Source organism: Siniperca chuatsi, linkage group LG12, assembly GCF_020085105.1.
Source record: "Siniperca chuatsi isolate FFG_IHB_CAS linkage group LG12, ASM2008510v1, whole genome shotgun sequence".
In the NCBI taxonomy this organism is placed as follows: Eukaryota; Metazoa; Chordata; class Actinopteri; order Centrarchiformes; family Sinipercidae; genus Siniperca; species Siniperca chuatsi.
This window is the reverse complement of record NC_058053.1, coordinates 16,321,385-16,340,737: the sequence shown is the minus strand read 5'-3', so window position 1 is coordinate 16,340,737 and position 19,353 is coordinate 16,321,385.

Here is a 19,353-nt window from a genome sequence, read left to right as displayed (position 1 = left end):
TGGGCGATTCTCTTTGGATTACATTAAACCAGGTCGAATGGCTGTGGTGATAGATGGATATTATACTACAATACAGCATTAGTTCGAACTGGGAAGCGGAGGAGTTTAAGTGAATTTATGATGAGTAAATGGTTGTTTATGGTTGAGAAAGGTTATTTAGCAGATGGTAGTTTTCATTGTGGTGTGCAAATTCCACAGTTTGTTGTAGCTTACATTTAATTGTATTGTGTGGTGATCGAAAATATATTCAATGTTTTTGCAGTGATAGATTTTCTGCTCATTATGACCTGTCAGAGATTCAAGCTGCATGGATGTCTGAGTTTCAGATAAGCAGTGCTGTACAGATAAAATTATAATAACACAGAGAGCAGAATTTGATTCCTTATAAAAAAAACTATATTCGAATACATGAGCTCAAGGTCACTTCCACAGGAAGACTTTATACTGCACCCAAGGCTCAGAATTCAAGCTACGTTTTATATTAATATTTTATATCTTTGTAGCGATTTCTATAATTGTTTTTTATTCACGGTGAAAGCAACTGTCAGAATCATCCGTCATAAAAAGTGTCTGCATGATGCTGATGGAAAATCATGATAGCATTTTTATGATTAACGTTATATAATTGTGTCCAGTGTAGCTATTTCCATGAAAGTTACTGGCAGTAAGTGTTCACAGCCTCAAACAGATTCAGCAAGAGAGTGAAGGAAGCAAGCGGCAAAAGGAAAATGTATGAGAAAAAAAAAACTGTTGCAAATTTACTGTTGGCCCACAGACACAATTCCATATTTAATGGGATTGTAAATGCATTCAGTTTCAAGGGATGCCTTTGCATTTTAAGTTCTCTAATCACTCTGGTCCATAATGTGCCTGAAGAAATGCCATGATAGTCTGCATTTGTGGAAGGCACTTAGCTTCGCATTCTTTTACAAAGATTAGAAATCAGAGGCAAATTATACTGTGGTGGAGCTCAGCTCAACGGAATATTGCTCTAGTGGGAGATCGTTTGCCTTAAAGAACTCAATAATCCATGTCTTTGAGATGCCAGACTCTCCTCTTTCTCTCTGTATGTCTGTCTCTCTCTCTCTCCAACTCTTTGTGTTTCATGTCAGTTATTCTGCCCATATTCAACTTGACATTAATATATGACATTTGAGTTACATTTGAGTTTATGTGGGCCTTCTGAAACATCAGCAAAGGCTAATAACACATACTTATAGCTGTGTGAAATGTGTACTTAATTGTTATGTTACAGCTCAGTCAATTGCACTCTCTGCTCAGGAGGAATTGTTGAACGAATAGTTCGATATTTTGGGAAATGCTTAGCTTAGCACACAGTCTGGAAACGGGAGAAAACAGCTTCCCTGGCTCTGTCCAAAGGTAACAAAATCTGCCTAACAGCACCACTAAAGCTAAATAATGAACACGTTATATCTCTTTTGTTTTATCCACACAAAAATGACAAGTTGGGGTTTTGTGGGAAGTTATGTGCCCGAGTATTTCCAGGCAACATTTTCTTACACTTTGGTTTTTGTACGAATTAAACAAACAAGGTATAAAATGTTCATTTGTGAACTTTAGAGGTGCTGGTAGGTGGATTTTGTTACCTTTGGACAGACCCAGGCTAGCTGTGTCCCCCTCCAGTTTTCAGTCTTTGAGCTAAGCTAAGCTAAACGACTGCTGGCTGTAGCTTCATATTTACCGTACAGATATGAGAGAGGTATTTATATTTTCATCTAAGAAAAGTAAGTGCAAGTGTATTTTGCAAAATCTCAAACAATTCCTTCTACATAAAGTAGTCAAGACATTTCACAGTAAAAACAGCTATTTCTGCAGTTCATGTATATGTGAACAAAACCAGTATTTCATATACCAGAGTATTTTTGGCATCTGTCTTTGTTAAACTGTTATAGAGTTGGGGCTGAAGGGATTTCTTTTACCTCTGAGATAACATGGTAATGGGGTCACAGTCCCCTCCTATTTAGCATTGCCCTTTGTCTTCCATTGGTATCTACATGTTGACCTGGTCCACATAATTGCCCCATTGTATTGCCATAAGTGACACACTTCACACAGATTTAACCTTCACACGAAAGTTGTGTTTAAACATACTATGCAGTGAGGTTATTTTCAACACATTTTCAAGTCTTTGAAGTAAATTTTACTCACCAGGGGGGATAGATCAGGTCTGATCTGTGGTATATGAGGAAAAAAAGATTGGCAGAGTTTCGTAGACCAGATATGAGAGGCACTATGGATCGTCTTAGCTTATTATGGGCTGTTGAAATGCATTCTTCAAAACATGCTTTTAAAGACAGGCTGTGAAATCTCAGATGGCCACAGATCCCACAGGCAACATCAGATCTTTTTGTTCTGAAGATGCTCTCCGTTGATTAATTCAAACATCAAAATAAAACTCTGGTGTTTTCATATGCGAGAGTAAAGCCTCCGAGGTCACATGGGGGCTTCAAACCCCATCGGAAGTCTTAAACTCAGAAAGAAGCCAATGTTATGTTTTATTGATTCTTCTGCTGGAGTTTGGAGACAATCAGGCCGGTGAATATTTAATTTCGCTCTTTATGTTTGGACTGAGACCTATATCCCAGTGTTCAAGGTGTCTCTCCAGACATGTCCCATAGCAGATATAAACAAAGTTATTTGATGAGCAAGACAAGATTCAGAGGGAAATTCAATGCTGGGAGCTTTGGAGGAGCCCTCTGACAGTACGTTCTGGCAATTCAGACTGTCATGCTTCATTGTTCTTAGGGGGAAGATGGGTGGTGTTTGACTTTGAATGTTACCATAAAGCTCATAGACTCACCGGTGGTGAATCTCGTTTTGCAATATTGTGCATGTAAATGAGAATTTATGTTTTGGAATGAGGTGGTGCACAATGGGCTTTGCATATTGAAGGCAGATCAACTTAAATATGTACAGTAAGTGCAAAGCATTGTAGAAATTTAGGTCATCTTTCTCAGGCAGTGAGATATTCTCTCTTTGTGTGTATATTTTAAGAGGAGGCGGTGTTATGTGTGTGTGTGTGCACATATGGAGGGTTGGGGGTCATTTCTGTAATGCAGCGAGACCACCATGTCTCACACAATGCAGATGGAGGAGGCGGCTTCAACATTTAGTGTTTTCTTGCCATAAGCGTTAATATGGCTGTTTCTCCTCGTGCTGTTTTGCTGTGAGCAACATAGTGTTTGAGGCATGTGCTTCACAGGACTGAGTGAGGTATAATTATGTAAATTGCATTCAAAGGAATCAGCAATAGCTCATGTGGAATGGATGTGTCAACAAGGTGTCCACATTCACTGTGAGAATTTGCTAATTAAACATGACACCGTTTCTCTCTCAACACATGGGCACAGTGAGACACTGTGGGATTTAAAAATAATACTGTGGTGTATACTGTATTGCTGGCTGAAAAATAATCTTCTTGGAAAAATAGGCTTTCATTTTGCCACTAGAAGTGTAAAATATTTGCCCCCGAGTTCACTACAGGACCATTAAACTTTGTACATGTTGTTGACATGTGTGTAATGAAAGTGCCTAAACTTCAAACAGCCTGTCCGCACAGCAGCCTCTCTGATGCCCTACTACACAAAAAGGGATGATTTATTACACTGGTTATTTGTCTGGCCCTCTAAATGCTTGAATTCTATTTGACAGCAAGCATAGATAAACTACTGCGTAATGTCTGAAAAGCACTGTACCTGAAAAGCAAAGATTAATTCACTCCATCAGGAAACATAAACCCATTTTCCCCTTTTTGTGTGATATCTTTCACCCACTGAAGCAGTCTGCGCAGACTGTTCCTTATCTATTGTGAACTTAGCAACATGGAGAACAAGACAGAGGGGAATAGCCGAGTTACGATCTCCTCAGCTTTGGTTGTAGTCAAGGCACGTGACGTGGGCGAAGCACTGAGACAATTAACGAAGGAGAGACAAAGTGCTTAGAGAGCTCGTGAATGACACTTGAGCGCCGGCAAGAAGTGAAAAAAATTAGTTTTGAAGTTTTTTCTTTTACTCCCTCCCCCTTTGCGTTTGCCCAAGATGAATTGGCTTTTCAGATTTAAGAAAGTGCATGGCTGAAATATAAAGAGAGGCTCATCTATCAGCCCCTGAATAGTGAGAGAAAATCCTATGGCTGTGTGGAGGGAGGAGTGCTGGGGCGTGGGGGGGTGTCTGATTGGACCTTGGGCCAGTTCTACTCAGGGGCTTGCAGCGCAAACATCAATCCTCTCTTCTTCCACTTCAAATCCTTTGAACCACTTGAGACAATTTCTTCACTGTAAGCCCCTTTTAAAGATTTGCTTCATCAAATGCACCAGCATATGTGTCAAAAAACATTTATTGCAGCTTGGTTGTTTATTATGTAAAATTTAAACTTGACAAAGGCAAGCTCTGGGCATCAGTAATGGGAGTTAAAAAAACAACATCCAGTCTGCACTTCCATCATTCAGATGCAAATGGTCCAGTGTGCGAGTGAGTGAAGCTACAGATGAGGCAGTAGGAAGAAAAAGAGGAACATTAGAAATGTCTTTCCAGTATATGGGGGTATGTCAGTCTAAACACAGAATAGAGAAAAACTGCTCAAATTTAAAATGCCTGCCATCCTCTTAACACACACACAAAACGAGCATAACCAATTACACACAGAGTGGCATTACAGAAAGCTTTTATAATGTTTCCAGGGCGTCAAGATCTTAATTTTTGATGCTGCTTTATGTGCATCCAGAGTATAAATTGGCCTCCCCAGTTTTCTGAAGTGATAAGAGGTAAACACCAAAAGCCAATAACTGTCAGCCGAACATTAAATCAAACTGACATGTCTCTTAAAAGGTACGGCCATGAAAAATTAACTGGGGAATTTTTGAGGAGACTTAAAATGTGGAGTATTTTTTTTTTCATCTATCTCAGCTGGTGTGATCTACATTTTTTCACACTGTGACTGGCTTTAGTCTGAGCTCGAATACAAACAATTTGGATGACAACGCTTCATTCAATAGCAACTCTAACAAAATGAATTCAAAAACTCTTTATTTCAGACAAGATATTAAGGTCATGTCTTTGTTACTTACTATGTGGCAGTTGAATATTACCTCATGTCTTATTCTCATATTCCACAGAGGCAAGTCAAAGGAGGTTAACATGACATACTGACTCAGGTCAAAATGGTCACCTTGACTTCCTGTTATACAGCCTCTGAACATCCTGTCTCTGCACAGCTGATTCTGTGACCCGTGAGTGGAGACTTTAAAGATTTTATGGGCTCAGTCAGTCTCAGCTGTGTCCTCGGTTCAGGAAAACTGAGAGAGAATCAAGTCAAACCCCGACAGAGTACGAGTGACATTAAATCCTTAATAGTTATTGGTAAGATATTAAGGGATTACAGCACCATGGGATACTGAGACTGAATGGAAAACTATCTGTCAAACATCCTCTCTCAGATTACCATGTTACATGCTGATGTGTCTGACAGCCATTCTGTGAGTACCATAAATCTCATCAAAATGTGCATACATGGCAGTTCTGGAAATGCAGACTAAAATTAGAGAAGGGAGAACTTCATTGCCCTGACACATGTGGGTCTTGAGTCACTTGGCTTTGCATGGTTTCCTGAGAGCAATCACACAAAGATTGAGCAAAGGTACGGCGAACTTTAACATGTCAGCCAATTTCAGATGTGTGAAGCAACAGAGTGCTTCAGCAGCGCTAGCGGCTCATGGCCTTGGGCCGCGGGCTGTCTGAATCTGAAATTCACAGTTCAGAGCACACCCGGAGATGGAGCCGTAGAAATCCTTGATGCCCTGCACAATGAGGCCATTTCATAGCAGATCACGGTAGTCTCTTGCTGGTGTTGAAGGGAGAGGAAAAGCATTTTGACAGGCCAATGAAGAATTTATTTAAAATGTCTTGTGGTGTTGAGAAGATTTGTGTGCTCTTCAAAAAGCGACAAGGGAAAACATTGGAGGGCACACATATATGAGTTTATACAACCTGGTTATAGTGCTTTCTCAACACCTACACCAACTAGTATTGAAGAGGATCAGTCCTTTATCCACAAAATCTTGGGGTGTTTTTTGTATGTCTGAATTGTCAGTTTTGATTCAACACATCACTCTTGACAGTATGTCCACATAGCCTAAGCAAAGCACACAGTTTACATGGTATCTAGCTGTGCACAGCAGTTTGTACTGAAACATGCAACCAAGAGACAGACGCTGAACATGAGGGAGCATCTGAAAAAGTGATTTGGGCTGACAAGAGAGTTCTCTGCTTGATTTTTGTGGTGACAGGCTGTGACAGTGCTCAGAGTGTACAGGTAGGAAACAACATTGGAGATATTTGCTTTGAGTATTTGTACAAAGTATACCTGTCGCCAAACAGAAACTGAAAGGATTGTGTGGCACTTTAAAGGGTGGGTTCACCCAAATTATGTAACAAAAAAATAACAAACATATTTTCTCACTTAAAGGATAAGGCTGACAATGTTTTGTTATTGTCAGAAAATCCCATGAAAAGACCAAAACCAACAGTGCAACACAGTCTCTCAACTGTGTCTGTAGCTTATTCAAACCACTGTAAATAGTGGATTTGTTGGGGACTATTTTCATCAACGGCTTTGGTGCACTAGCAAATATTTATGATGCCAGGACGGTGCATGTGGGGCTGACTCAAAATTAGCGTTCATGTTCATTGTAAAGAAGGAACATGTCATCCAGTATAACAGTGTGGCTCATTGATGTGTTTTTAATAGTCTTTGGACAAAAATGGAGGGATATGGGGCTATATCAGGCTTTTGGCTACATAGACTATACTTGTCATCACTTCATTGTTGGTTTTAATCATTTTAAGGAATTTGTTGACAATAAGAAAAATATCCCCGGGAAGTGTCCTTGGGCAAGACACTGAACCCCAAATTGCTCCCGAGGGCTGTGCCTTCAGTGTGTGAATGATTAGTTACTTTGATGAGCAGTTCTGCCATCGGTGTGTGAATGTGATATGTAGTTGCAGTGCTTTGAGTAGTCAGAAAGGCGCTATACAAGTACAGTCCATTTACCAGACCTATTCTTTAATCTCCAGTGATTCTAGCCATGCAGACAGTTTTGGCTTCATTTACCAAGGTTTTAAAACATCCATCCCTGAAATTTCTGCCTCCACATTAATACAGTGGAGATCAATGGATTTTCATTTGTGCTCACAGCATTGAAAAATGACATCTTAAAGTGCCTAGACAGTGCCTATTGTACTCTGGATAATCCATACACCTGTCCAAACAAAACCTCAAAACTATCTGTATGACTGAATACTACTATTGGCACATAAGAAAATCTGTTTTTTTTTTGTTAATGTGGGTACCAATCCAAGATCTACAGGGTCAAGTGGCTCAGTAATACCGTTACGTAAGTTGTAAAAAGCAAGGTGAGGATGAAGCAGACCTCTTTTCATGCAATTCAAGCAATTTGTGAAGGACACTCACTGTGTGAAGGCAAATGCTTTGCAGGATCTGAAATGCAAAGTTTGAATAGTGAACTCTCTTCCCTTAAGAAAGCTGGTTTTACACAATGCATCGAGTAAATAATGACAGTAGAGCTCAGAAGGTAAGTCATTGTTTATTGGAGCCTTGTGTTGCCTTTTTTGTTGGGCGGCTGTAAGGAACACATAGATACAATTTAAAATCTGTGAAAAAACTGAACAGGTCTGTATCTCAGTCATGGGGTAGTTTGTGGAGGTATGTCATGAAATATTTGTTAATATGTTGCAAATGTTAAGTGTGGGTTGGCTGATTGTTTAGTTTCTTGTGCAGTGATTTGTGAAGACCTGAGCTGTGCCTCAAGGACACGCAGACCTGTGGCTGCCTGGGCTGGGTGAATATCTGTGAAACAGGCAGTATGTACAAGCCAGAGGGCATGTGAAATAATTTACTTTTATGCTGTACTCCTGTCTAACTGTCACTGTCTTTTATTTCCAGTCAAGCGCAGATTATTATCTGCTAGATTGTTTTTTAGTACTGTGGGTTTTTAATATTTTAAAACTGGTTCTTCTCTTGGCTTTTCTGGTGGCAGACTGTGGGTGCACTAGGGACAGTTTCCATTAAGGTGTGCCACATGGCATTTACTGAGCAGAGGTGTGTGGTGGTAAATTTGGGTTACATAGAATAAGGGTTTTTATTCATAGTGGTAAACCTCCTGTCAGTGTCTGTCTTCTCTTCCTGCAGAACCTGCAGATTTAGCTTTTTCATCTAATCAATAAAACTGCTTGTAACAGCACTTCAGTTGGCCATTTGATTGCTGTATTAATTTATAAATGAATGTAGCAGATTAAGGGGTATTAGGCCCAGGCTACTGATGTTTAAATCACTGCTCCTCTACCTCAGTTTACACAATTCCTCATGTGAGGTTAAGTCTAACATTTTGTAGCAGCAGCCTTGTGTACTGGCATATGTCCCTCGTTTGGTCCTCAGCTTTCTCTCCACTCCTACTCACTCAGATACACAAAGGTTAATTAGGCACAGGTGTGCTTCGTTGACCTGCTGGATTGCTCGTGGATCTTTCCGAAGCTCATAGCTGCTGGCCATACAGCTTTAACCAGATAGATTGAGGCAGCCAATGAAGTCACTCTCTGCAAACATCAGATTTTCTCTAGAAATACAAACCAAGTCTTCCGCCATGGCACCAGGGAATTAATAGCTCTAAAACATATGGTATACTTTTATTCTTTCATGCACACTGCTGTAGACCCATCTACACTATATCTGTTGCAGTGAAACTGGAATGAAGCAATATTGATGCATTTCATTTCAAGTCTAAAACACTGGATAATTGAAGCAGAATTTGAATGCATTATGTATGGAAGTTGATAGCCTTTCTTACATCTGCGGTTTATATGTCTGTGCAATTGATTGTCATGTCATGGCCATTCAACCTACTGGGCACCGTTGCTTTGTTAACATGAGGAGTACAAAAAGGAATTGACAAGTCACACTGAGTAGTATACTGAAAGCTCCAGACTGTAGAAAAGACGGTTTAAATATTAAACTAGAATTCTGCCTGTATTCAAAACATAAAACAGATCTCCTCTGTTCGCTGTCTCTGTGTGTTGTTGAATATATTCATATGGGCTGGCTGACTGTGCTGATAGCAGATGCATTAAAAATCTAAAGTTTATAAATGATAGATTGAAGAGCAGGTTACTGTTCCGATTTCCCTTTTATAAGGTGAGTAGAATTGGCTCGTGTGCTGATTATTGTTCTCTCCCTTGAACTAATATCTTCAGGGATCAGCTTATGGTCAAGGACAAAACATTCTGGGATAGTCTATTCTTCAGCTTGAATTAAATATTTATTCTGTTTTGTGTGGAGGGTCATTTCAATTTTGCTCCTGCAGGCTCCTCTAGTCGTTCTATTACATAGCTCACAATGGAAACGCTAACAATAGTTCATTTCCTGCTCCTGAAGCACCAAAATGTACTCCACTGTTACCTGGGTTTCAACATGAAAGTTGATCTCATTCTTGCAGACTGACTGACCCCTGCTCTTTGTCCATACGCTCTACTTCACTCCATACTATAGTAACTCCTATAACTCATACCCCAAAGGAACACAGGAGACTTGCATTACACGTTCAGCTTTGGTATGGCAAAGAAATTGTTTGTGTGGAGGATAAAAAATGTGATGCTGCTGAAATTCAATTCAATTCAATTCAATTCAATTTTATTTATATAACAACAATACATAACAGAAGGTATCTCATTGCACTTTTCCAATAGAGTAAGTCTAGACCGTACTCTTTATAACATTATTGAAATGCATTGCACATTTCTATTGCCCTTTGCATTTCAAATGTAAATGTGTCCAATGTTTAAAATAGATTTCAGAAAAACAAATCATGAATGCACCTACATTTCCAGATTTGTTGAACAGTATGTTTTTGTCTTAAGATTCAACATACTAATTAGCCCCTAGGAGATCCATCAAACAGTTTGTGATTTTTTCCTGATTTTTAATCAGTCTAATTTCTCTCTCCAACACACAGGCACGCTCGGCGCCATACACACAAAGCCTCTGTTTGCATAATGTGCTCACTGTCTGCTCCTCTGAGACTAAGCACTGTTTGTGCATCCCTGCATCTATGTGTATCTACTGTTGCATGTGTGTGTGTGTGTGTGTGTGTGTGTGTGTGTGTGTGTGTGTGTGTGTGTGTGCAAGCATGAGATTGTACAAGTTCATTTGTATGTGTTTTGGGAAAGAGCCCCAACCCCACTCCTTTTTTAGTGTGCTGCCCTGGTTGTGGCTCGACCATGATTGCTCTGACAATTCAACAGAAAAAAAACACCTTCTGCCAGACTGTTTTCCCTGTTCTGTTATGGAAATTAGATTTTCCATCTCACTTCATCTTCACTACTTAAATACCTCTTTGCTGAGGATAGGACTGTCTAGCCTGTTAACATTTCCTCCCATAGTACTCTGTTGTTCTGCAAAGCTTAGTTGAATTTAAGCTTCTATGCCTTCACAAAGAAATTAGATTTTCTACAAATTGTGTGAAATGTGAACTGTCCTATTAGGCGTACGTTTATTGCTTTCTAAATCACAGTTAGTGTATGTTGTCTTGATGGCAGACTGCTGAATCTCCTGTTTGTAATATTCCCAAAAGTCGTGTCTTGTTGTCGTCTTCATTCACTTTTCTACTCAGACATGCTACATTGTGAGTTGGATTGTGATTCATGGTAAATATTTTCAGTCCCAAAAGCACATTATGTAATTGTAGCCTTCATAATGTCCTTTTATTTATAGTGCACTCTTCAAATTGCATTTTAAAGTGCTTTACCAGATAAATGAAAAAGATAAAAAGACAAGAGTGAACATGAAAAAATGGGCAAAAGCAAATTAATAAAGAGGTAAAAGCAATAAAACATTAGAAAGTCTGATGTATCCTTTCTTATTCCATAGTCCAGGGTGATCATCAATGCTTTGAGCCCTGGTTAGCACAGAGGACATCAGGTACACTGTCATAAATCTGCAAGACCATCAGACATGCAGCACCATTCACCAGGCTCCTAATCTATAACATTCACAGCTGAGTGTTTGAGTAGAGGCATGTCAGTGGTGTTATCAAGTAGGTGCCTCCCTTTGCTGATGTTTTGTTGAGTTAGGCTCACAGCAGCCCAAGAAAAGCAAACAGTGCATTCCAGCATCCTGGAACCAAACATGACCATGTCCAATGGCACTGCCACACCTCTACACACACATATGTGTTTTTCTGTGAAGGGTTAAAAGTAGGGAACATGAATCCCTGTTAGGGTTTATGCTAAATTATCAACAAAGCTATTAATTGAGCTACTACAAGACATTAAGCGGACAAATATACAGGATAGCTCGTGAAAATTAAAATATAGTCTTTTGCTAAAACAAAAGAAAGCCTAAAAAGTATGTTTAGCAATGTGTCCTGGTTTAATGAGCAGAGACTGATAACGTACTAGCCAATTTTTGCAATCAGATGTCATTGACTCACAATATGAAATTAATTTAACACTTAAAAAATCAATTAAGATAGTCCACCCTTTACAGCAAACAAAGCAGACATGGGAAACATTGCTGCGAAGCTGGAAAGAGAATTTCTTAATCTCAGATAATTAATAACTAGGCCCCCATAAAACACTCATTTGGTTTTGCTCTGGAGAATGTGGAATATCTTCAAATGTACACCAACACTATTCTTTATCAGGCCTTGTTCTGTAAAAGCACAGAGCCCAGATTCATTTTTACGAGAGCTTACAGTATTCTATTCATAGAGCCCTTTAGAAATAGCAAGCATTCATAATAGAGCTGGGATCTGATTAACCTCGTCGCTTGCCGGCACAATGGCAGGCTACCCTGAGACTCAGCCCCGTAATGGAGTCCGCTATCACCAAGCACACTCCAAACATTCTTCGCACCGCAGGACTCGACGACCAGATTGGAATCCCTTAACTCCCCTCTGCACTCGGCACACAGTAGGGAAACAAAACATCCTCTAAGCTGATGCCCCTCAACATTAATCTATCTCTCTGCTCCACTCATGCACTTGTGCACATACACACACACACACACACACACACTATACACCGTAAGCATCCTCTTCATTGCCTTTGTTGCAGTTTTTGCATTCCTAATTGCAAACTCTTTTGAGCAAAGGCAAAAAAATAAGGTAGTGTCGTGTCTATTTGGCATCTTTAACCATTTTCATTTTAAGTTTTTATCTATGAATACCCTTAATATACGATATACACAGCGTGTGTGTCCTCCCACTGTTAAATATAATGCAATTAAATGTAATAGCCCTGCAACAGGTTTTATACTTTATTTGTGAAGCTTATAAAGTGTCATGTTTACTTATTTTGGTCATTTTTGGGTCATATGTTGTGGTGGTATTGTGTTACATTTTATATAAAATTTTATTTCCTGTTATTTTGTTCTCCTTGTAAACAAAATATAATCTAATACAATATAACAGAGGACCATTAAATGGAAATACTCTACTATTGTGTTGGATTGGATTGTTTCACAAGGTTTTTAATAAATTGACTCTTTAATCCTTACTTGCTTTATTTAGCCTCTTATATGATATGTAGGATGAAGAAGTGTTTCAAATGTGTATCTCCCACCTCAATGTTGCCATCTCATGGCCAAACAGGATTAAGCAAGACGCTCACACAGGCCTTTCTGTCGTGGAGTAAATGGATAGCTTGTGCCAAATATGTCAGAGGGAGTGATTACACCCCTCAGTGGCCAGTTGGCCCAACAGTCCGCCCCCAGTGGCCAGCCCTGTGGGGGCTGTCAGGACCAGGCAGACTGGAGTTTGGTAAGGAGCCAGTCCCACGTTTAACAGCCAGCTCCTGCCCAGCCCAAGTGTCATCTGCACCTGCCAATAGGATGCAGTTCTCACCCATCAGATAATGGCTGAGAGGAAATTGCTTCAAGGAGGCGACATTCTAGGATGGCAATATGGAGATGTGAAATATATTCAAGGAAGAGGAGGAGAGGGAGATGGTCCTTGAAAAGGCACAAATTAGCATTGACATACACATGCACACACACACACACACACACACACGGAGGCACATATAAATATACTCATGCACACAGATTTTTACATGTGTACACACAAGCAAGGAGGCTATACTTAATCTTCCCTGTTTTGAATAATATAACTGCCCAAGAGAGAATCAAATTTATTCACAGCCTGGGCTACCAAGCAAATTCTTATTTACCTTACCTGATATAGTAACAGCCAACAAGCCATGGGAATATGGATTGCAAGTGTGTACATCATCGTTGCAGACGCACTGAAACAAGGAGATTTTCATTGCTGTAGTATCTACAATGACCAGTTCAGCGGTGACGTGGAAAATGAAAATCAAAGTGAAAGTTGGATAGGGATATGTCAAGTCAAATATATGCCTGCAATCATCACACACAGAATATCACTGGAGGTTAATGTGCAGGCCTGCTGATCTTTTGGGGCCCTCATCTATGTAGCTTAAGGCGGTGGAATTCAATATGAAGCATGAAATGTGAAGTAGTCATCATAATTGGATTGGAACTCATAGTGGATCCTTTACCAACAGAAAGTATAAAGCACACACCAAGGCCACACTTCACACTAAGAGGAGGGGAGCTGATTTTAAGTAGAATCCAATTGTTTGGTGCACTACTTTGAGGTTGCTAGTCTCTGCTCTAATTAGCCTGTTAGATCCTCTGTCAGGACTACATGTTCCCTCAAACAGGTGGTATTGATTTATCATTTATTAGTGAGAGAGTTAATGATCTATGTCGGTGTGAAAAGCATTTTGTGTAAAAGTGCACATGCTTTCAGGATTTGTTATTGCTTGCAAGTCATCTGATGTTAACATGGCAAAGTTTCAACCTGTAGATGGCACTCTTATCCCTGGTTTTAATCCAAACCTTTAGGGTCGACTCCCCATTTTGAAATGATTGGCCTCAACACCCAAACCTGTTTTGCTTTGTTGGTCATTATGATTCTTTAGCAGGTATTTTGTTAACGTTGGTGAGACAGGATTTTTTATTTTTCACTCAGCGCTAAAATTATAATGACAAATGCTTGTGTGCAGCAGTAGCATACCTGTTTGTACATATGGTCAAAGCTTATTCAAAAATGCTCATGCATACTGAAGTGTAGCTAGCAACTGTTGTTCCAATCGTTCTCAGGCAGCAAGCATTAGTTACACAGTGGGGAATGGTTGGAGTTGAGTGGGGGTAGAGGAACCTCAGCCAAACATGGTTTGTCTCTGAATACTAATGCCTCTTTTGATCTGCCTCGGCTTTTAGGAGATTTAAACAACAAAATCTGTCTCTCCAAATTTCTTAATAGACTCAGCCTTTTGTGGCCAACATGAAAAAATCCTCGAAACATGTTTACAAGGCATCCATATTAATGTTCTAGATTTGTTTAAAACATGTAGAGTCCACTGAGATCTTATTACAGGGAAACAGTACATTATTCATGCTTGGCCCTAATAGACTAATTAATTTATCATAAAATAGTGAGGCATTTTTATGATTTTCTTATGTTATGCATTTATTTCCATAATTGATCTTTGTTTTACAAATACATCTTTTTAAGTTGCCCCTCACATGTCCTAAATTCAGTAGCTGTGCAAAACAGATTTCATCCCTCCTGAAATGATCTGAATGCATTAGTTACAGAGCTGAGGCAAAAAAAGGAAACTAACAGGAAGAAAAACAATTAGACCTAATAACATCAAGGCTACAAGTACCTATGTGATTTATATGGTCCTAAAAGCTATTTAGGAGCATATTGTGACAGAATGTTAAGTGTGATTAGGGACAGTATGTTAAACATTTGGCCAGTTGTAATCAATTGGAGAGCTGTGAGGATGAGCTGTGGTTGGGGGGTTATCTATGCCTGCAACGCCACAGGAGGTGCCAAAAGCAACAGAGACCACTAGCCAGTCTGAGTATTTGGCACCTCCACAGCTGCTGCTCACATGCTTCCACCCTCTCGTCTCACCAAGGGCCAATACCAAGCACAGGATAATCTTGTTTTATCTGCCTTTCAGACAGCCCAAATGGCCCAGATTAAACCCTCCACATGACCCTCACGGCCAGAGAAGTGACATGTATACCCCCAGTTCATTAGAGCACCTAAGGTTAAAGTGAGATGAGGAAACTGATAAGGGCCCGGCCTGAAAATGGCTGGATGAGTTTCCAGCTTTAGCAAAAAGTCTGTGCCTATCTAAATTTAATAAAGTTGTGTCATGAATGCAAGTCTGTCTCTCTTCAAGGTTGTATTATTATCAAAAAGAACCCATTTAGGTATTTAGCAGCAGTGCATATAAATTATTAAATGGCCAGGTACCACAATATGTACAGTGAATCTCTTTAATATTCAAACCATATTACATGCAGTATCTGTGACAGCATGCAACACCTATGGTTACAAAATGTCATTTAAGTAGTTGGTGTAACATGTAACACAGCAGTCTCTCTTGTTGTCACCGACTGACAACAGAGCTGATTAGTGTTTTTATTTTGTGTCATGTTTTAGTTTTATGCACGATAGCTTGTTTGTGCTTCATACTCATTTTGTCTTTTGTCTTATGTTCACTCCTGTATGTACTGTACGTGGCTCTACCCTGTTTCTGTGCCACTTTGTCTTTTTGTGTATTGTGTATAAATGTGCAGGTATATGATTTATTCAGTTTTATGACAGAATAAACCCAGACAAACCAAAACTCATAAATAAAACTTGTTTTTGTTCCCAGGTCACCTGTTGGTCACTATAACTCAATAATATTTTGACATTGCTAAAAAAAATCCCCACAAAATAAGACTGTAAAACATACAAAATAAAAAACGATAAGCATGTCAAAAATAACATTTTTATAATGCCTTTTAAGCATTTTACCATATCTCAAAGTATTTTACTGAGAACTGGGAACCTGGAAACTATGAAAATGAAAAAAAAAAAAAAAAAAACTGGCTGACAATTTTCAAGCAGTGGGTGACATGGTGGCTGTTATCCAAAAGGTGTTCCTTTGAGACATTTGTTCCCAGTGGCATATGCCAGGATTACCAGCATTACTGCTCCCAGTGTCACCAAATGCTTTTCCTGCCTTCCTACCTGGTGGCGTGTGAGGTGCAGAAGGCACAGTCTTCAAATGGCCTTCAAGTGATGTCAAAGGCTGACTGACATCAGGCTGATTTCTGACCATTATTGTGATTACTGTGATGTTGACTGCCAAGGCAAGATTAACAATATTCTTACCATTAATTAAAATCACCTCAGTGCGAGAACAGATGGCCAAACCCATTAATCTGCTGTAATGCTCTTACTGTCATCACAGGCGTCTTAATCAAGCCGTGATCTGCATTAATCACCTGACTTAAGTGACAAACAAGTATCACTCCTGTGTTAGCCAGGCTTTGTTTGTGGTCAGACCTCTGGTGACCTTGTAGTGATGTATTGATCAGAAAAATACTTTGAGGCAGTTATAGCTCAAACACAACATAGGATACATAACGAAAATCACAATTGAAAATGACATCACTACCTGTACAGCTGCTGTTTTAATCATTACGTCTGGGCTTTCATTTTAGACTGAAATATTGTCATCTACAGCTGCTCAGTTGTTACCTTGAAACTGTTGCAACACAAAGTGGTTAAGTGTGTGAGACATTTCATAAGATTAAAGCGTAATCCTCTTAGTGGCAAACAACTAATTTAGCTAATAATTCTGCATTACCTTCTGACTCCTCATAGCCATAAAATCCTGGATTTCAACACCCAGCCAGCATGGGACTTTTGTGCTGAAGGCTTTGTGTGTCTGGTAATGGCAGAAAAGTATCTTATGTTTGATCCCCCTCTGGCTCAGTGTTCATATGTTCAGCGTGATCTTGTTTTTAACAAAGTATGAAAATAGAGATAGAGAGCAAATAAAAATAACCAAGAAAGGAGTAGATTACGAGTGATAGTGGCAACATTTGTTGTTTACGCTCAAGAATATTTATCACTCAAAGTTGAGTACCACAAGTGATGATGCAATGCTGTTGCACTTCTGAGATTAACGATTTAAGTTAATTTAAGTTGATTTAATGATTTGTGGCATAATACAAGCTTCAGCATTTGGGAAAACCACTTGCTGGTTTGGTGCCTTGTTGATTTTAGAACAAACTCTGAACATCCACTTCTGAAGCACGTTCCAAGTTATATGTAAATACTGCAGCTTTCAATAGCATGCATTATAAATTGGCCTACTCTGCTAGAAAGTGTTTTAACATTTTGTTATTGGTCTTTGTTCACACTGCCTGGTATGCTTGCCAAGAATAACAGGCAACATTATCTGAAAAAGAAAATCAGTTTTCACATTTATTATTTGTGAAAATTGATTTTCACATATACTAAATATGGCCTGCCCGATCTGAACCTGAGTGGTGCTTTGTTATTGGGCTCTGCTAGTCGTGGACTGGTCATAACAAACACCATGTTTCGAAGCCTCCATTGTGGAGGCGGCTGCTCAGAGTTGTGGTCAGAAGGTCGTTGGTGCCTGTCGTGGCGGCAACTCGAGAACCTGCTAGTGGACGTTAGCAGTGAAGGAGGCCTTTCAGGCTTGGTTGGCCCAGTGGTCTTCTGAAGCAGCAGACAGGTGGAGTTCAGGGAGGCTATGGAGAACTTTCGGTTGGCCTCAAGGAAGTTCTGGCAAACTGTCAGGAAGGGAAAGCAGGGCTTGGCTCAGGTAGTGTTCAGCAGGGGAGAAGAACTGACTGGGGATATAATTTAGTGCTGGAAAGAGCACTTTGAGTAACTCCTGAAACCCAACCAACACGTCCTCTGTGGAGGAGGCTGAGTTTGAAGACTCAGGGGAAACCTCACCCATGTCAGTTACAGAGGTGTCTGAGGTAGTTAAGAAGCTTCTCGACAGCAAGGCACCAGGTGTAGATAATCAGAATCAGAATCAGAATCAGAAATACTTTATTGATCCCCGTAGGGAAACTCTTTGTTACAGTAGCTCGTCTTTACGTCAGTGCACACAGGAGAAAGTACTAGAAAAAATAAACACTATAAACCAGGTCAGAAATAAATTAAGTATCCTGTCGGTATAAGTATAAGATAAACTAAGTGTCAAGTACCAAGTGGGTTTACTGGTTGGTGATGAAAGTACAGTCTAAAATACAATGTAACTCCTTATGTAATAAATAATATTAATAAGCGGAGGTGCATGTACTGTCGAAGAGTAATTGAGGTATATAGTTTCAGTAGCAATAAATAAGAAAAAACTAACAAGGGGAAAACTAATATTGCACGGAGGTATTACACAGAATATTGCACAATTTTATTAATTATGGCGGAGATGTAATGCTCAATGTCCAGTTTAGTGACCTAGGGTCAAACAGACTAACCCTTAGAGGGAGGAGTTAAATAGTTTGATGGCCACAGGCAGGAATGACTTCCTGTGGCGCTCTGTGGTGCTTTTTGGTGGGATGAGTCTTCCGCTGAAGGTGCTCCTTTGCTTGACCAGCACGTCATGGAGCGGGTGGGAGACACTGTCCAAGATGGCATGTAGTTTGGCCAGCATCCTCCTCTCTGACACCACTGCCAGAGAGTCCAGCTCCACCCCCACAATGTCACTGGCCTTGCGGATCAGTTTATTGAGTCTGTTGGCGTCCGCTACCTTTAGCCTGCTGCCCCAGCATGCAACAGCATACAGGATAGCACTGGCCACCACAGACTCATAGAACATCTTCAGCATCGTCCGGCAGATGTTGAAGGAACTCAGCCTCCTCAGAAAATAGAGGCGGCTCTGGCCCTTCCTATAAACAGCCTGAGTGTTCTTGGTCCAGTCCAGTTTGTTGTCTAAGTGTACTCCCAGGTATTTGTAGTCCTCCACAATGTCCACACTGACCCCCTGGATGGAAACCGGGGTCATTGGTGTCTTGGCCCTCCGTAGATCATAAGATTCGCCCCGAGATGCTGAAGCCTCTGGACCTTGTTGGGCTGTCTCGGCTGACACACATTGAACTCTTCAACGTCGCATGGAGGTTGAGAACAGTGCCTGCAGAATGGCAGACCGATATGGTGGTCCCCATTTTTAAAAAGGGGGGAAATGCAAAACTGTGGAATGCTCCCTCTGGGTTGGGAGGGAGTTGCTATCTCATCTGGCTTGGGATCCCCCAGGAGGAGCTGGAAAACACTGCTGGAGGAGAGACATCTGGAATACCTTGCTTAGCCTGCTGTGACCACGACCTGGCCCCAGATAAGTGGCACAAAATGGATGGATGGATGGATGGACATTTATTAAATAAGCTAAATTGGGCTTGTATAACACT